Source organism: Lissotriton vulgaris, chromosome 6, assembly GCF_964263255.1.
Source record: "Lissotriton vulgaris chromosome 6, aLisVul1.2, whole genome shotgun sequence".
Classification (NCBI taxonomy): Eukaryota; Metazoa; Chordata; class Amphibia; order Caudata; family Salamandridae; genus Lissotriton; species Lissotriton vulgaris.
In genome coordinates, this window is record NC_141694.1 from 1,690,996,600 (window position 1) to 1,691,016,211 (window position 19,612).

At 45.2% G+C, this 19,612-nt stretch overlaps 1 protein-coding gene across 2 annotated transcripts in view; it reads left to right on the plus strand.

Annotated features, from left to right (window-relative positions):
* The window catches only part of KCNK2 (potassium two pore domain channel subfamily K member 2), a 529,235-nt gene that overhangs the window by 501,240 nt on the left and 8,383 nt on the right, over nucleotides 1-19,612 (plus strand). The window lies entirely within an intron of this gene.

The following is a 19,612-nucleotide window of genomic DNA, read 5'->3' on the forward strand; positions in this document are numbered from 1 at the left end:
AATAGAGTGTGGTTCAGGGAAGGGTCAACATCAAAACATATACAGTGGATTGTGACACTAGGGGAGGCGTGGGGAGGTGGATACTCTAGAAATTATCAAGTAAATGGCGATCCCAGGAGGGTAGTTTTAGACCCTGCACTTGCCAATAGAGTGAGACTCTAGGAGGAAAAACTGTCAGAACATACACTAGCAAATTATGCATCTTTATATGTGAAAGGCAAATGTGGGAGAAGGACATCCTCTCCAACGTGAAAATTAGGTTTTTGAGTGTCCTATGAAAGTGTTTATTGTGATTGTCATGAGTAGTAAGACCTGAAGTAATTGTATGTAAGTCTACATTCAACCCACATCACCAATGTATGTATAAATGTATGGATTTTCCCTGATTTCTTAAGGGAAACAAATTTGGAAAAGTAATTTTGCAATTGCTCATCTACGTCTGAGGCAGTCCCACTGTGAGGGAAAACCCCCTGGAATTCCTGGTGGAATGGAATACTATAAGAAGAAGGTACTTGGTGCTTGAAACTGGAAGATTGTTCATTCCATACTTTTTAGCAATAGCTTCACACTTGTTAGAAGTGCCAGTAATACCATTGGTAGTCAGGCAGTACCTAGAAATCTGTCAAGTCAGGCAGGTTTAGAACAATGTCTCAGTATACATCTCTAAACTGGGCTAGCAAACATAATGGAAGAAATTATGGTTATTCATTTGCAACCTCAGATGTCCCACAAAGATAACCTTGTCTGTCACATGCATCAAGGCATTACTTTGGCAGTGAGTCATTCCCTTCAACTGGAACAGGTTCAACTGTGGTAGGTTCACTGTATACTAGAATACACCCAACATGCATGTCATCACCCAGACATTTTCTTATCAGAAAAGCCATGGGTTTGAAGTACGGTTCCTATAGGGGTTGTTCATGCTTACATCCTTATATGTCTCAACTAAGCAATTCTTGCCATGGTGAGAAATCCATTATGCCAGACCCTAAATTCTCTGATGAAGGTTTCCTCCATAAATATAGTAGGCATGTCTTCTAGATAACAAGATGGTACACTAGTGATATGCCGACACTGAGGCTTTTGCAGAGCATGGATCCCAGTGTTGATACCCTTGGAATGCTTAAGATGACTTTGTGGGATTAAGTCATTCCAACAACCATCATATTCAGCTCAGTCTGCTTAAATATGCCACTCTCCAACTGACAATCAGTGGAGAAACTTCCACAATGTGACCTATAAAAACTTGATTCAGCCTTCAAAATGCAAAGTCAGATAGGGAACAGGGTATGAAACGTCCGTCTGGCCACTGCTGGTCTAAGTAAAAGCTTTCTGCCAAATAAAACACTTTGTGGCAAAGATAAACGTATGACTCACTATGGTCATACTGACTTTGGAAACAGTGCAGCTTCTCATTCATTGTTTGATTGAATAATGGTTTGCAAGAACTGTTACTTGCTGCTGAGTGGCTGTGTCAAACATCAGAGGCACCAGCCTGTGCATTGAGGAACATTCTGACTACCCAATTAGTATTCCTACTGTGCCTCCTTTAGTGTTGAAGAGTAGAATGTTATACCTGATGTTCAAAAACATTACTTAGCATGTGAAGTTCCTCTTATGGCTTTGTATCTTTTGGTTGATGAGGTTAGGGGCCTGAAACAGTCGATTAGAGGTGGCTGGGGTTCGAAGTTGCTGTAGATCCTGGTGATTTTTTGTGGAAGAAGTTGGCAAGATTGTTGCAGAATTTTTATCTAGGGTGATGGTTTGGGTTGCTGATATTTTTTTGATGAATTTCTTGACGACGGCTTAAGGTTCTGTGTAGTTGTTGGTGCTAGATTTGATTCTCGGGGTCAGGGCCTTTGCCTTTGTCTCTTTTACTTGAAGGTGATAGTGTCTAAGTGCGGCCTTGTAGGTATTTCTTGCAGTGGTTCCTCAGCTGGTTCGCCATGTCCTATCGAGCTGTTTCCAAACTCTGTTGCAATTTCTTAGGTCAGTGTTGTACCAGATAGCTTGCTTGTTGGATCTTTTGGGTTTGTTTTGCTGGGGCTCCAGGGAATTGGTGCAGGTGGTGATCCATTTATGGAAACTGTTTGTGTTGTTGATGAAGTCATTTGTGCGGTCTGGGTAGTCAACACTTTTCAGTCATTTGCCTTTTTGGTTATTCTGCTTCTGGAACTGGATCGATGGGTTGATGGTTTGTGCATCACATATTGGATCAGCCTAAGGCGTTTGCAAATGTGTAAATTTTCTGTGGTTCTTTCTAGCTTAAATTGCTACCGCAGTGCAAGTAGTCATCGTATGGGTATTTTAATATTTTCTCTGAGCAAACACTTGTTTTGTAGTACTTTCTGTGTGTGATGCTTTTGGTGCTGGCAGCATGTCTTTGGAGGTGAAACAGTATTGTTATTGTTTTTTGAAGCCGCAGACTTCAAATCTTCAAGTGCAAGGCATAAGAAAAAATTCTACTGCTCCTCATTGAACAGGCATGCAGTGCTCTTTCTGGATTAAATGGGAAATCCCCTCTTCTAAAATGACCACCATGAAAATGCTATGATTGCAGCAATCTTAGTTGAGGATATATGCCTTCTAATAGAGTGAACAGTTTTTTTTTTTACATTCACATAACCTACTGGTCAGTGACAGCTTCTCCGCTAAGTCGGAGGAAGGTCGCCCCACTGTTTTCATCAGTTTAAGAAAAAAATAAAATTATAATAACCCAGTTATTATAATTATCTTTTTTTCTTTTCCGGGAACTGAAGGACTGGGTTCTTTTGGACCCAGCGGTGCCAGGGCACAACACCTGAAACCTTCGTGGGTAACCTGCTCCGGCGTACAAATCACAGAGACACGGGACACTTCCTTCGGCGTCAAAGATTCAAGGGTTTATTTGCTGCAGGGAACACAGAAGTCACAGGAAGTACATCAAGTGTAGTTCGGGGAGACTGCTTCAAATTGGTTCTGTGGATCGCTCCTTTTATACAGTTTTTACCCATAGGATAACATGTTACACAAAAGTTTACAACCCGGTTCCCACAATTAGCCCCCAGAGGGGTCGCTTTGGTCACTTTGAAACACACAAGGTCCGGAACATAAGTACGGAAACATTTGGCGGTTCCCAACTGTAAAAACCCATCTTCCCACCATTAGCGAATTCCAATCAGCAGTAAAATAGATCGAAAAATAGGAACAAAGACAGGTGCAGAGGAAGACGGAGACAGTGGGGAGATCGGAAAGGGTGTAAAAGGGGAGGTATCGAGAAACACGAGATACAGGCATCAAAGGGATGTGCCTAATGAGATGCACGGCTGAGACAATAAGCCCGTGCGGCAAGATGAGCCTCGAGCGGCGCCATCTGCCTTACAGCAGCAACCCCCTTGTCATAAAGACACTTTCAAAGAACACGTGTCTTCCGCCAATATCTTGGGAGTCCCAGGGTCGCGAAGCGGACAGCGTCCGTTCGCTGGCTACTTGAGGGCAAGAGACAAAATGGATGCCGTATCTAAGATGGAACCCGTGGGTACAGATGAAAAAAAAAACATAACAAACGAACGGTTTAAGTTAGCACAGCGAAACTGCGCACACTTACTAAACTCGTCATTTGCGGTTCATAGATACCAGACTCGACCATATTCGTGCGAGTTGAAAACACCACTTACAATTGTCACGGAACCTCAGACGCTCCTTTTGCCCTCATGTAGGCAAGCACTAGTCGGAATCATATTCGATATTCATCAGACCATCAAGATGTTGTTGTAGCATAGCTCTGTCCAACCGAGTCCCCTTGGTAACAGATGGTTGTCTCATACACGTTGTAGCACAGAGGCCACATAAGGCAGGACCACACTGCACGCAAAGGCAACACGTGAACAGGGACACTACCACAACCCCGATGATCATCAGAATCTTCCAACCCCAAGTCGACATCAGGTCCCAAAACCATCCAAGTAGCGTCCAATCCCCTACATCCACGTGTATGGATTCGGAGATCTTATGCAACTTCGAGATGGCTTGATAGACAGTAGGAGCATTATCCGGAATGAAAATGCAGCAGCTCGAATGGATCACCTTACATACCCCACCGCGATCTGCTAAGACGACATCTAAAACCATACGGTTTTGTAACGTCATAAGTCTCTCCGCCTGAAGTTCTGTGGTGATATTACCAAGGGCACTGGCAGTAATATTAGCTGTCGATTCTACCACTCGAGTCAACTGTCTCAGGTTCCTACTATTAACCATAGGTCCCCAAAACGGGAGGAAACCCTTGAAAAAGTCTCCTGCTTCTTGACCGGCAGTATCCTCTTCGCTAATTACGCCTCGTACAACTCTAGTCTTATGATAATCGGCATCTACAGTGAACGTCGGAGGCAACAGATTTGCAATGAAACATGAGCCCATGAAGTCTGCGGGCAACCATGTGTATGCACGATCATAACAGATAAAGTAGGTACCCTTGGCAGCCAGAAACACAGGGGACGAGAACATTGGCAGAACGTAACTTTCAGTGCAAGCACTTGCTCCAAGTAGGGCTTGCGAACCACGACCCATAAGACAAAGATTACCAGTGTGGGGTACGACCCATATTGGAGGCGAGCTTTTAAGCTGCTTTTCACTAGTGAACATACTATATTCCCCTCTACTTAGGACCCTATAGGCTTGTACCTCCTCTTCAGGGATAAGAAAAGGATCATGGATCTCATCTTCCATATCCTCTATTGCCATCGATAGCAGCCTCTGATACGAGGTAGGACCAGAGTAGGGGGAACGTTGTTCTTGAGTGGGGTGGAAACCCAGTGCGCTTCGAAACATTGTTTGAAATGCTCGAGCTGACCCTTGGGAACTATACGGTAACACCAGATATGGAATTCCCTTACCCGTAGTATGTGGCATCAACCCACACACCCAACAATTAGTAGTGTTAACCACTAACTGATGCTGATGGAGGAGCTGAATAAAGGAATTGTTGCGGAATTCTACACGTCTAGCCTGCTCGTGTTCCGGTAACATATGAAAGGAATGAGGAGAAGCAGTCGAAGTAAGGTTAGGGTAAGGAGTAGGAGTAGGGGTAGCAAGTAAGAAGTAAGACATAGTGTAATACACCCCACCCGTCAAAAATGCAGAAGCAGTCAGAAACAACACAAACAATTGAAATATAAAACATTTGGTACGACTGAGTCGCTGCAGCTTGAATCTGTACGCCTGAGCTCCTTCCAAATCATTCAGCTTCGAAAATGCCATTCCCTACGACCGTCCGCAACGTTTCTTGACGCACTTCGTTCTGTGCAGCAATAGTCAATCCCCAGGAGTTCCTAGGAACCGACGGCCTTTAACCTAGCGTCAAGACCTACTGTCCAGAAGGAAGTACGCGCGCGGCCCTACGGCCTTCAATACACAATATGTATATATTAGCACAATGTCTCTCAGCTGTGGAAGGAAAAAGATACAAGGAAAAAGCTTGATATATGTACAAAAATTTTCAATGATACGAATGTTCAAAGTAGATCATGGGAAACGAGGATATTGCAGTTATCAATTTCAGCAAAGCAAGAAAATTTTATTTGTCCTTAGTGTGAGATCGCAAAGAATATCGATGTTTCCCGGGACGTGTCTGCTCGTCGAACAAAGGATCCGTTGAAGAGACAGCGTCCTGCTGATCAGTTGGTTGATCTGGTCTTGAGTCTTTTGCTGACAAGTGTTCAACAATGGCTCTCTGCTGCGCTGAGGGTTCTCCAACAAGCTGTGCGTCGCTAAAAGGTACAAACGCCGGCAATGTTTCTGTTTCTGTTGACGCAATGCCTTTCCTTACCCACGGGTCTGCCGGCAAAGGAATAGGGACTCGCTTACAATGGGTAGCATGTACCCAATTTTTCCGCCCCTCAAGACGAACGGCAGTCCTCGTGGCCAGGAGTACCTGGTAAGGTCCGGTAAATCGGGGGTCCAGATTGTTCTTGCGTGAGAAGTTACGAGTAACCACCCAATCCCCGGGCTGGAGCTGGTGGCCTGGACCCTCCGTCTGCGTCGGCAAGGCGTCGTAAACCTGTTGGTGAATTAACCTCAGTTTAGCAGTCAAGTCATGTAAGTAGTCAATCAACATCGGATACTCAAGATCAGAGAATATTCCTGGCCTAGGAACCCCCCACACATTCGCAGGACGGCCGAACACTATCTCATAGGGACTAAGCCCTATTCGGGAGTGTACAGTCGCCCTAGTTGACAGTAATGCTAGAGGCAAAGCATCAGGCCACGAAAGTCCAGTCGTAGCCTGAATCTTCGCTAGCTTTAGTTTAAGGGTGCCATTGTACCCCTCAACCAAACCAGCTGACTGGGGATGATTGGCGCTATGGAATTTTTGATTAATTCCAAGGCCCTTACACACACTCTTCATCACACTTCCAACAAACTCACTTCCGTTATCTGACCACACGACTCTAGGCATTCCATACCGAGGAAAGTATTCCTTCAGTAGGATTTTCGCAGTAGACAAAGCAGTATTGTCTTTGAGGGGATAGGCCTCGATCCATCGGGAGAATGCGCAAACCACAACCAAAACGTATTTCAGGTTATTGCATCGCTCCATATGGATGAAGTCCAATTGGATCACCTCAAAGGGATACGAAGGAGGAGCAAAACTGCCAGGGGGAGTTGGGGTTCCTTTGCCAGGATTGTACATTATACACACCATACAATTCTTCACCAAACGTTCAGCACATTTCGTAATTCCATCATTCTTCCACACATCAGCCAGCAACTTGCAAATGCCTTTCGCGCTAATATGTGCTAACCCATGTGCCATTGTCACAACGGCCAGCACATACGCATCAGGCAACATCCATCTTTTCTGATCCGACAAATCAATCCAGCAACCATTCACATCCAATTTTCCCGTACTTTCTTTCCACTTCGTCTTTTCAGTGTCGGTGGCCTCATTCTGAATTGCTTTCACGCTCTCTATGGTATCTTCACACATACTCGATTCTGCAGGCCACCTAACCGAACTCGTCACATACATTCGAGTGCTAAGGTTCCGGGCAGTCTCCTTAGCAATCTCATCTGCAAACGCATTACCACGACCAACATCATCCGTCACTTTACGATGCGCACTACACTTAACAATTGCAACTTGCACAGGCAAAGTCAATGCATCCAAAAGATCGTTCACAAGCTGGCCATGCTGGATTTTCGTGCCATGCGACGTCAAGAAACCACGCTCTCGCCACAATCGTCCGAAACTATGCGCTACACCGAAAGCGTACTGGCTATCGGTGTACACATTCACACGTTTCCCTTTTGCTAACACGCATGCTCTAGTAAGAGCGATCAGCTCTGCAGCTTGGGCAGAATTCTGATTCAATCTTGCAGTCTCCACAACAGTATTCAATGTTACAACAGCATAAGCAGTAGTCACATCGCCATTCGGCAACTTAAAACATGACCCATCCACATACAGGGTGCCATCCGGGTCTTCCAATGGGGTGTTTTTAAGGTCCACACGACCTTTTGTTTCCTCTTCTGTCCGCAAGTAACAGTCATGTTCTGCTACTTCATCTAACTCTGCACTAATTGGTAACAAAGTTGCCGGATTTAGGACATTACAACGTTTTATCTGAATATGGCTTGCCAAGAGCGTCAATTCGTACCCAGACAACCTCGCACTCGTCAAGTGCTGAGTTTTCGTTCGATTCAAAAGAGTATCGACTGCATGCGGAACCATCACTGTAAGCATATTATCCATGACTAATCCTGCTGATTGTCGGATGGAGACCGCAGCTGCCGCAGTTGCTCTCAAACAACTCGGCAATGCTCTAGCTACTGGGTCTAAGGTCGAGGAAAAATATGCACATGGACGTTGCTTACCACCAAAAGGTTGCGTTAGAACACTCAAAGCACAACCTTCCCTCTCGTGAACATATAACGTGAACGGCTTGCTGTAATCAGGGGTACCTAACACAGGAGCCGAACACAATGAATCACGTAATTCAGAAAAACTTTTCTGACATTCTTCCGTCCATGGTAAAGGAGTTGAAACATCCTTGCACGTAAGAGCCACCAATGGTTTCGCTAGCAATGAAAAATTAGGAATCCACTGCCTGCAGTACGACGTGATACCTAGAAAGGCACGCACATCTCTTTGGGTTTGTGGCACAGCCATTCGCGCAATCGCTGCAATTCTCTCTGGGGTCAATCTCCTTCCCTCCTTTGACAATAAGTGACCTAGATAGGTTACTTCTTGACAACAATATTGGAGTTTAGAAGGTGATACCTTGTGATTTAACTCACAGAGATGTTGCAGCAACGACACTGTAGCAATTTTGCAAATGTCCTGAGTATCAGCAGCCACCAATAAGTCGTCGACGTATTGGATTAAAGCCGCACCAACCGGCAACCTAAACGCATCCAGTTGACCCTTCAAGGCTTGACTGTAAATCGATGGACTTTCACAGTAGCCCTGAGGAGCGCGTTTGAACCGGAAGCTACGTCCACCAAGAGAGAAACCGAAAAGGTCCCTGCTCTCGTCGGCAATCGGGATGCTGAAAAATGCATTTTTCAAATCAATCACCGAAAACCATGAAGCAGTAGCTGGAATCAGAGTCAGTAGCGCCGTGATGTCAGGCACAACAGGGAATTGAGGAACCACAATTTTATTTACCTCCCGTAAATCGATAACAAAACGATAAACAGGCGGTTTGGTAGGATCAGTACGTTTAAGAATGGGCAGTACAGGGCTATTGCACACGTTTCCCCGAGTTTCTTCGATGACATCCTTCTCGATCAAGTCATAGATGATCGCTAACAAAGCTCGTTCACCATCAAGGGAGATACGGTATTGGGGAATACGTGGCAATCGCACATTAGATTTCAACTGAACAACATAAGGGGAGATATCAAGTAGGCCCACATCATTTGGACCCGTCGCCCACAAAGACGCAGGAAGAGAACTCAATTCCGGTGGAAGCTTATCGAGGGACAAATACATGGGAGAGACTACCCTCTCTCCTAACGTAAGCTTTACACCCGTAGGAGAACAATACAAAGTTGCATACAAACGTTTAAGCAAATCCAGACCCAAAAGATTCTCACCACAACCAGTAGTCAAAATCAACGGAGCTTCGAGCTCGCGTGGCCCAATTTGAAGGGGCAAAGGGCGTGAAACTGGATTGCTAACGGGGGCGCCAGAGAATCCAACGGAAACATTTGTTAAGCCAGACAAAGGTGCGCCAGGGAGTTTCGAATGCATGATAGAACTTTTCGCTGCACCAGTGTCCAACAGAAAAGGCTCAACGACGCCCGAAGTAGCAACTGCGACGTAAGGCCCTCTCTGATCAACCGGAACTGATACCACTCCCTCTCCTTGTCTTTGGCTGTCCTAGTAATTACTATCGTCAGTTCCCTGATCGACGTAATAATCGTCTACATTGTACTGCGCAGATCGTCCTTGCGATGATCCACGTTGATCGAAACAGTTATTAGAATTAGACGAGTTGTCTTAGCGATCTGTTTGAGCACCACGACCTCTACCACGTGATGCGTGCTGTGAACCACCACGGCCTCCTTTGGATGAATTACCACTATTACGTTCGTTTAAAGCAGGACAATTGAATTTAATGTGTCCCTCCTGTCTACAATAAGCACATTGATTGTATCCTAACGAGGATCTTTGGAAAGAGGAATCATTACGCGACTGCGATCGATTCGATTGCGACTGTGATCTATTCTGCTGAGACGCATTCTGATTAGAACGTGGCGGATACGCTTGTTGTAACAACACTTTAGTTTTTAGCTCTTTCGTCTTTTTATCAGCACGGTCATTTTCTTCTTTCTCTCTATTCTCGTAATATTGTGCCGTAGCCAATATCTGAGCTGAGGTAGAAACGGCCCACGCACTTTCTGAATTCTTTAATTTATTGCTTAGATCGGGCAACAAGTTCGACACGAATTTATCCACAAACAACCTCTGTCCACCCTCAGTACCCATATCCTGTCCACTATGATCAATGAATGCTTCCTCGAACCTCGTAAAGAAGTCGGAAACACTCTCATCTTTCTTCTGCTTACAGGCTGACAACTTGTCCCAATTTACCCTCATAGCTGGCATAAGCGTTTTCATTAACGTTATTATCCGCTGAGGAAGAGCAGTAATCAATTGATCGGGTTTAGTAGCAGCCACTTGTCCAGCGTCTGCCGCTGTAATGGCAGCCCAATCACCACCTAATTCATTTGCGTGATCTTGGTGACGAATCTTAGCCCATACCGGTTGCGGTACGACGTTGCCAAACAACATGTCGATATCGGCAAGATTCATTACCGTAGCATCTACAAGCTGCGATAATTCCTTATAATACCCAGTAGGATTTTTACGAGGATCGGGCAAAGATTGTTTCACCTGAAGCACTTCCGATCGTTTCCATGGGAGATGTATCCACACTCTCTCAAAATGTGCCAATACCGGAGGGGCAGCATTAGGATCAGCTGGTATCCAAACCGGCGGAACTTCACGCATAGGATATTGGCCAGACTCGTCTTGTTTTTCAATGTCCTCAACGAACAATGCATGAGGAATAGGAGCGGGACGAAGAGATAGCAACCGCTCAATAGCACGTCGAACATTAGTATCTACTATCAGTCCAGTTGCGAACTGAAGCCGAAGTTCAGACAGGGCGGTCAGCACCTCGTCAGGCGCATCGGCCACTATCTGATCATGAAGGAACTTGCACATTTCGTCAAACACATATCTCTGAGTTGGTATGTTGAATTGATTAAACGTTTCGAGGACAACACGGGGTGGATTTCTAAGAGGGTTTACCATCCAACCCATCGCCATATTATATAGTGCAACACGTTCCCTATTACCAGGAAGCTGACTACGTCTCTGAGGACCATCAGATCCAGCAGACCCAAAAACAGGTCCGAGCGACTGAAAGAAGTTTGTCGCAAGGGGAGAATTACGATTACGAGTAGAGGGAGAAGAGTAAGACACAGGACTAACAAGAGAAGGAGTAGAGACAGTAGCAACAACAGGGGTTAATAACACAGGAGCAGTAGCGGGAGCAGGAGTATGTGGAAGCGGAGGAGCAGTAGGAATAGAAACAGACAAAGGAGCAGGAACAGTTGGAAGAGCGGGTGCAGGTTGAGGAACTGGTGGAGGAACAATAGGTGGAAGAACAGGTACGGCAGGGACCACAGGAGCTGCGGTACCCTGTACGTACGGAGGTGGCGACTTCATAAGATAGGACATTAAAGGATCCTCAACTGCCTCTTCCTTCTTATCCGACTCCGTAGGCAAAGCAGGATAGCATTTATCTATGGTCATACGTTGTAATCTCTCAAACACTTCCTTATCCTTATCCTCCTTATCGCGCTGAAACTGCTCAGCTTTCTTCACTATAGTAGCAACATTATCTCGCTGACTACGTTTATTCTGTCTGATATCTTTCTGTCGGGCTTCTTTGCGCCACAACCGAAAGGCATCAAACATGGCCGGCCTTGATTTACGTTCGAACAACTTTATTTCCAAATTATCTAAGATCGACGCCTCGAAGCTACCGTGAGGTGGCCAACGAAGATCGCCGTCTTTCTTTGTATATTTAATCCAATAATCGTTAAAAGCAATCGGGCCTAGCCCATGTTTGCTATATAAGTCATAAGTAGGAGTTCCAACCGGAGGTATCGGGCACGAGTCCTCCAGCAGGGAATCCGCACCACAAGGTCTAAAACAACTGAACAAAGTACTGCGACCAGGCATCTTGCACACTAGCCGAGTTCCACAAACTTCAAGGGTTACGGGATTTACCAAGTCCCAGCAAAGAACAAAACCCTCGGTTTTTGGCGGCTGCAGTCGTCAAACAATACAACAACAAAGTACGCTAGCAAAGTGTCACCGACAAAAACACTCACACAGCGTTTACAACAAAGACACTCGCTAAAGTGTCAACAACCAAGAACTCTGGGAGCGACCCACAAATACTTAACTCAAAGATCGATGGCGTCCTCAGGAAGGCCCGTCAATCGTCTCGCTATACCAAGGTCTACGCCAGGCGCCAAAACAGGTCTACAGTCAGGGCAGCAGTCCGTCGCAGCCGTCAGGAGGCGGGAATCTTCGCGGGAAAAGTCTTCGGGCCACTTATTTCGACAACAGGATCGATGAAGCGGGGTGCACCTTCCCTCGGAGATTTCACACGAAGTTCCTCACGATCGTCGGGCTTGGACCGGTACCACTGATGCAGCCCCACGTTGGGCGCCAACTGAAGGACTGGGTTCTTTTGGACCCAGCGGTGCCAGGGCACAACACCTGAAACCTTCGTGGGTAACCTGCTCCGGCGTACAAATCACAGAGACACGGGACACTTCCTTCGGCGTCAAAGATTCAAGGGTTTATTTGCTGCAGGGAACACAGAAGTCACAGGAAGTACATCAAGTGTAGTTCGGGGAGACTGCTTCAAATTGGTTCTGTGGATCGCTCCTTTTATACAGTTTTTACCCATAGGATAACATGTTACACAAAAGTTTACAACCCGGTTCCCACAATTAGCCCCCAGAGGGGTCGCTTTGGTCACTTTGAAACACACAAGGTCCGGAACATAAGTACGGAAACATTTGGCGGTTCCCAACTGTAAAAACCCATCTTCCCACCATTAGCGAATTCCAATCAGCAGTAAAATAGATCGAAAAATAGGAACAAAGACAGGTGCAGAGGAAGACGGAGACAGTGGGGAGATCGGAAAGGGTGTAAAAGGGGAGGTATCGAGAAACACGAGATACAGGCATCAAAGGGATGTGCCTAATGAGATGCACGGCTGAGACAATAAGCCCGTGCGGCAAGATGAGCCTCGAGCGGCGCCATCTGCCTTACAGCAGCAACCCCCTTGTCATAAAGACACTTTCAAAGAACACGTGTCTTCCGCCAATATCTTGGGAGTCCCAGGGTCGCGAAGCGGACAGCGTCCGTTCGCTGGCTACTTGAGGGCAAGAGACAAAATGGATGCCGTATCTAAGATGGAACCCGTGGGTACAGATGAAAAAAAAAACATAACAAACGAACGGTTTAAGTTAGCACAGCGAAACTGCGCACACTTACTAAACTCGTCATTTGCGGTTCATAGATACCAGACTCGACCATATTCGTGCGAGTTGAAAACACCACTTACAATTGTCACGGAACCTCAGAACGGCAGGTAAGCTTTGGGAGGGTGGTTTGCTCCCACTCCTAAGTGCACATGACTGTTTGGCTGGGTTCTCTCAGTCTACCCAAAACAGTCATGCACACTTTCCCTTTTCTCCCCCCCAGGCTGCATTACAACCTGGGTGCAGAACATGCCCAGGCCCCCATTCCCTGCCTGAGCATCGAGCCTAGGCCCTCAGACTAATCACAACGCTGCATTGCAGCATTGTGATTGGCTCGGGGGAGCCTGGGTTCCTCCAGGCTGCCCTCTGTTTCTGCCGGCGGGAGGTGGAGAGACGTGACCAGGAGGAGGAGCGGCAAGGAGGACGCTGCAAGCAGGTAAGTTTCATTCTTTTTTTGTTTCACCCCCTGCACTTCACCCCCCACCACCCCTCCACCACTGAGCTGTACCAACCGCTACTGCTACTGGGGTGCCTCTCACTCCTGGGCCAGCCTCTTCTTTCATCCAGAGCAGCCAGTGAATTCTTTGCTGCTCACCTATTTGCTGAATTAACATGCATAGGATCAGTCATCTCTTTCAGCTGTAGCTGACTTACTCAGCTCCTACGTCACTCCTTAGCCAGCCTGCCACTTCATTCTGAGAACCTGAAGTCTTCTCTGCTACTCGCGGGGCTGCTCATTTAAAATGCAGAACACCCAGAATTCCTTGCAGCAGCTGTTCAATTCCCGGGCCAGCATCTCCACGAGGCTGCCGGTTGGTTTACTCATTTAAAATGTAGATCACATGGCATCGCTTGCACCTACCATCAGGATGGTCAGTTTCTGCCTCACTACGTGTGCAGCTTTGTCTCAGACCCCCCTCCATTCAGAGCACCTGTTGTCTTCTCCGCTGTTTCTTGGGCTGTTCATTTTTACATGTATAGTGCTCAACGTTTCTTGAATCTGCTTCCTGGACAATGAGTTCACACCTTGCAACTGGGCAAGTCTCCATCTGGTCTGTCTTGTACTTCAGTGGTGGATGGTGATATTTGAAAGTGGTGAGGGTGTAAAACTTGGGTATAATTATTATATGGCAACCGAGATTGATGGACAAACGTGGGGTTCGGGGATCCACCATCCCACCATTTTTTTTTAAAGAACGACAAATCGTGCATTTCAAAGAAAATTTTAATAAAGAATTTAGGGCCAGATGTAGGTGGCCATTTACCGGCCGGTAACGGCCGATTTCGGCCGTTACCGACCGGTAAATGGGTTTTTGGGATGTTGGGGGCCAATGTTACCGATTCTGTAAATTTACCGAATCGTTAAATTTACCGAATCGGTAAAATACCGAATCGGTATTTTTACCGATTGGGTAACTTCTAGATGTAGGTGGGACTCTTCTGAGTCCCAATGGCCTTTCAGATTCGGTATTTTACCACCCAATCCAATTGGGTGGTAAAATACCGAATCCAGGTGTGCATGCACATGTGTGCATGCACACCTATGCCATGTGATAGACAGACATGCCCTTAGGGCATGTCTGTGTGCCACATGGCACACATGCCTGCATTTGGGGTGCTAGAGGGTATCAGAGTGACACCCCTGCACCCTTGCTGGAATCGGTATCAATGGGCATTACCGAATCGGTATTTACCGATTCGGTAATGCCCATTGATTCCTATGGACTTCAATGCCCATATGAACCAATGGGCATTACCAAATCGGTATTTACAGAATCGGTAAATACCGAATCTTAACGATTCGGTATTTACCGATTCTGTAATACCTACATTCCCCCCCTCTATTTTACCACTTCTTAAATACCGAATCGGTACAATTCGGTACAAGAAGTGGTAAAATAAAATTACCTACATGTAGCCCTTAGTGAGAAAGCAAGAAGGTTTATTCAGCAATTGTGAATGTGTAGTCTTGAAATATTAAAACACATTAAAGACTTCCCTATATCTTGCTGCATTGATATGTACAAAAGTTACTGTATTGTGTGCTTGGCCAGTGTCTTGCACTGCATGCAGCTTTAACTTTGGAAGAAAATGCATAAACCAGGCTTGGGGAAGCACCCACAGCTGCTGGATGCAGTCAGTCATATAGACATATTTGCAAACAAAGCTATAAGTGGGATGAAACAGTGTGGGTGTCTTATAGGGGCGAGGTTTACGCATGTAGACTACATTTCTGTGATTCCAATTGTGTGCCACCCGACTGGTATTTTGGTTTCTCTCTTGGCCTTCTGTTATTGCATCCAGATAAATAAAACAACGACTGACATGCACTTAAAACCTGCCAGGACTATTTTCTTTGTCAATGGTTGTTAGCTGTGTAAGTCAAATGAGTAACAACAATGGCTTTGTTGTAAATAATTGATGTTATACGATTTTCAAATCTGAAATTATGCAACTTAGAACTAAATAATATTGAGACCTGCGAAAGGAGTATTGTCTTCAGTTATGTGCACTTTCTGTTAGACATGTATGTCTTTCTCTTCAAATCTCGTACATCTGGATATCTTAAACCTCATCACTTTCCTCTTGGGCACCCTTTTCACTGGCCCTGAATGCACTTCCTCCCATCTCCTTTACTTCACCACCCCAAACAAACCCTGCACTCTCTCATATGCAAGCATTTTATTTTATTTTATGTTACCCTTGTCAATATTTTTATATATGTTCATTCCCTTCACACACATTTACTCAGAATTTTAATTGCAACTGGAATACGTGACCATTGTGCTGCGTGCTCTGCAGGGAGGCCAACCCACTGACAGGCTCTGTGAGATACTCGCACTGCCTGCAGCCTCAACACCAGAGCTCTCAATCACAGAAAAGATGTGGGAATTTCAGAGCCCTAAAGCAGAAACTGCCACTTCTCGCCTTCCATTCAGAGTGCCAGATAAATTCTCGGCTGCCCGCTGGGCACCTCACCCAGCAGGCAGAGTGCTAAAATCCTTTGCAGCAGCCGCTATGGTGCTCTGTTCCCACTGGCGTGCTGCTACCCTGCACAGTGCTTTACTGCAGCAGGCATTGATTGGGAGGCAGCTGGAGCAGCAGAGCTTGAGCGATGCACACTTTCTTACTCATGACCTTGCTATCTCTTCCCGATCAGCTGGCAGCAAATGCTGAGGTATTTAAGATGAATGTGAAGTGTAGCACAAGTTAGGTGCCAAAAGGCATACATCTATTCTAATAATCACAGCAATAATTCTACAGGTAGTGCAGCACCAGCTCCCACTCTGCTCCCAACGCAGGCAAGTATGACTGTGCAGCTTCCAAGAGCTACTGTACCTTTTCCTGTGCAATGGTGGCTAGTGGGGCTCTCTGACTGCTATAGTACTGCAGACAGTGGCACTCCCCTCAAGCTAGTTAGGAATAACGAGGCAGATCTGAACATTCACTCTGGATATTTGAGTGAAGGTGCAGTTCTGATCGTACATTTGGAACTAATGAGTCATGCTTTACTTGTGAATGTTATGCCCCACGAATTTACTGAGTGAAGGGGGAAATCTGTGTGCACAGTCAAGAGTGATGGTGCAAATTACACATTGAGTTTTGACAGACAGAGGGAACCACAATAGCACAATTATCTATTTATTCATCCAGCTGTTCATCCATTCACCCATGAACACACTCACTTAGTCATAAAGCAGGTCGCTCACTCAGTCTTCCATTCATGCATGGATGCATATATTGAGCCATCTGTGCTCACACCCATTCATAATGTGATCCCTTCATCTATTGACTCCTTCACGCTTTCATCCATTCGCACAACCACAAACTTATCAATCAATAGAGAAGCATATAGGCTTGTTCTGTGGCCTACTTCCTCAAGAGTATGTCATTTTTCTCCAAGAACAGGATAGATGCAATGTTAGCCATCTACAGAAAACAACAGACAACATTACAAATGCACACGGGGTCTTAAGCATACCGAATAATATTGCATGTTTTGGTGCTTTTACTGCACAAACTGCAGTGGTATAAACATTTGAATTTAAGAGAGACCTGGGCAGTGGAAAATATTTTAAAGTTCCCTGTCAAATGATGGATTAATCTTAATGAAAACAGCACCCAAACCACTCTACAAAGCTTTACCATTGTCAAGGCTACTAGGATTATGTTGTATGGAAGACCTATATGCAGCAAGGTTGTCTAAATTATGTGGTAAAAATGCAAATGATGTGCTACATTCACTTGCAGCATTTTAATCTGCTTGAGCAAGAAAAGAATAGTTTTATGAAATCTGCAAATTATGCAAATTATCTGCCAAATTATGTGGCAGTTGCAATACATCCATTATAATGTGCACATACTGTAGCCACAGAATCACATAAATCCACGACCCTCACCATTGTCCATTGGTTTATCAAAAATAAATTAATGAAAGGTTAACACACCTTAAATATACTAATTCAAGTTATTGCGCATTGTTAGCTGCCTTTAAAGAAACAGCTCTTTCATGCTGCCTGCCTAAACATGTAATATAAAAAAATACACAACAGGTTATGTGTGTAATATGGTCTTATTTTGCTACTTCAGGGTCCTGGTGAAATTTAAAAACCACTCAGTCATCGGCCTTGTGGTTTAAAATACAGCAAAATAGGTCCCTATTAAACAGTTTCTGGTTCTGTCGTCTTTATTTATAGTGAAAGAATAGACAAAACACAATCAAAAAACTGTTAACACAGATGTGATTTTAATGATTTATTCTAAAAAAAAATGTAATTCATTTCTAAGGAACTTGCAGTCCTGAACATTGTTCACGATGAAGCCAAGAGTAATTAAAAGTAAAAAATGGGCTTTGGGGATTGTGGGACGTGTGGAAAAAAAACTGTGAATAAGAATGACTTGGATGACGTATAAGAAGACTGTTCGTGCAAGGTGTTGGAATAATTTAATCTCTCATTTTATGTAAAATACTTTTTCCAAGATTACTGTGTATCGAGGACATTCAGATCCTCGAAACGGCTGTTCTTATCACAAATGCAGACAAAGGGATGCATTTCCCATCAACAAAGCAGGCACTCATTAAACTGTATGGAAACGCTGCGGAACAAAATGTTCGAACACTTAACAGTTACCCTCGTGGAAGTCGATACACAGAAACGCCAATGGTATCGGAAGTGACATCACATAACACACCTTTGGCCCTTTCCCCCAGGGACTGCTAGTCCCTCAGAAGCAACATATTTACTGCTGAGATGCTACTGGAAGGTTAATAAACAAGAGCTATGGATAGTAAACATGGTTTTAAGAGACATGTTTATTTTCTGTTCCTGCTGCTGCCTTCATGTCATATCAGGACGAAAAACACATGGCACTTTGTATTCCATTGGAACTAGGCTAATGAACGTCATATATACACAAGACTTTTCGGAAGGGAATCACCCTAAAATATGTAATACTTTTGCAGGGATTATCCCACTGAATGACCTTGCTGTCATAATAAACATACTGCAGATCTTTACATTTTTTTTACATGTATTTGTTTTGTACATTACATGAGTGAAAAGGAAATTACAATACTTGGAAAGGGGCTACAGGTGAAGGTGCAGTAAGAGCGAAAATATGTGAACAATGTGTAAAAAAAACAACCACCATACAGGGCACAGAATCAAGAAATACCTTAAACACCAGACCATCCATTACAAATTAGAACCCCACGAACAATACATTGGTTAGGTTTCTTCAAGTCCAGCAATCAATGCAAATATGGTGAAGACTGAGAAGTGACGTTTTGACCCTGTAATGATGTTGTTCTTCCCCCCCAATAACTCTCGGAGTCTGGCATCGGCGTCACTCTCTTTATTCAAATCGTAACATACAAGGAGCGCTTAGCATGTCCTTCGCCCAGCCTGCTCGCGCTCTAATGCCGCGCTACGCACCTCGCGCCCCTACGTCACCGTACGTCACGTAGCCACGTGACGTACCACGTTAGCGCGCTCACTACATATCTCCCCTTTTTCCAACAAACTATATGTACAAGTCCTGACTCATGTCATAGTCTCTGAACCTCGCTGGTGGGACCACCGCCCTGCCCCTTCTCGTCAGTCTTACCGGGGATGTGGCGGTTGTCGCTGCTTCTCCTTGACCACCCCCTAGCGCAGCCGCGCTAGTCTCACTCTGACTTCTGTCCTCTTCAATCTGCTGCTCTCCACTCGCTTCTTGATCCTCTTGCCTTCTCTCACCAATGTCTAGATCCTCTCCCCCATACTCACAGGGGTCGTCACTGCTGTTCTCTCCTTCTCTTTCATTTCCATTGCCTCTCCAGCGGAGTATTTTGTTGCACCTGGCCATGCGGTCCTGCGACCACACATTGCCGTCGCTTAGCAAGGCCGCCCTGCCTTTGACTTCCACTACCTGTAGGGGCTTGCTGTATTTGCTTTCACCCTTTTTCTGCAATGTGGCCAGTCTTACTCTCACCCATTCTCCTTTTTCTAACGCTGTGTCCCTTACATTCCTCCGTGCATCGTAATGTTTTGTGTACACCGCTTGTGCTCTC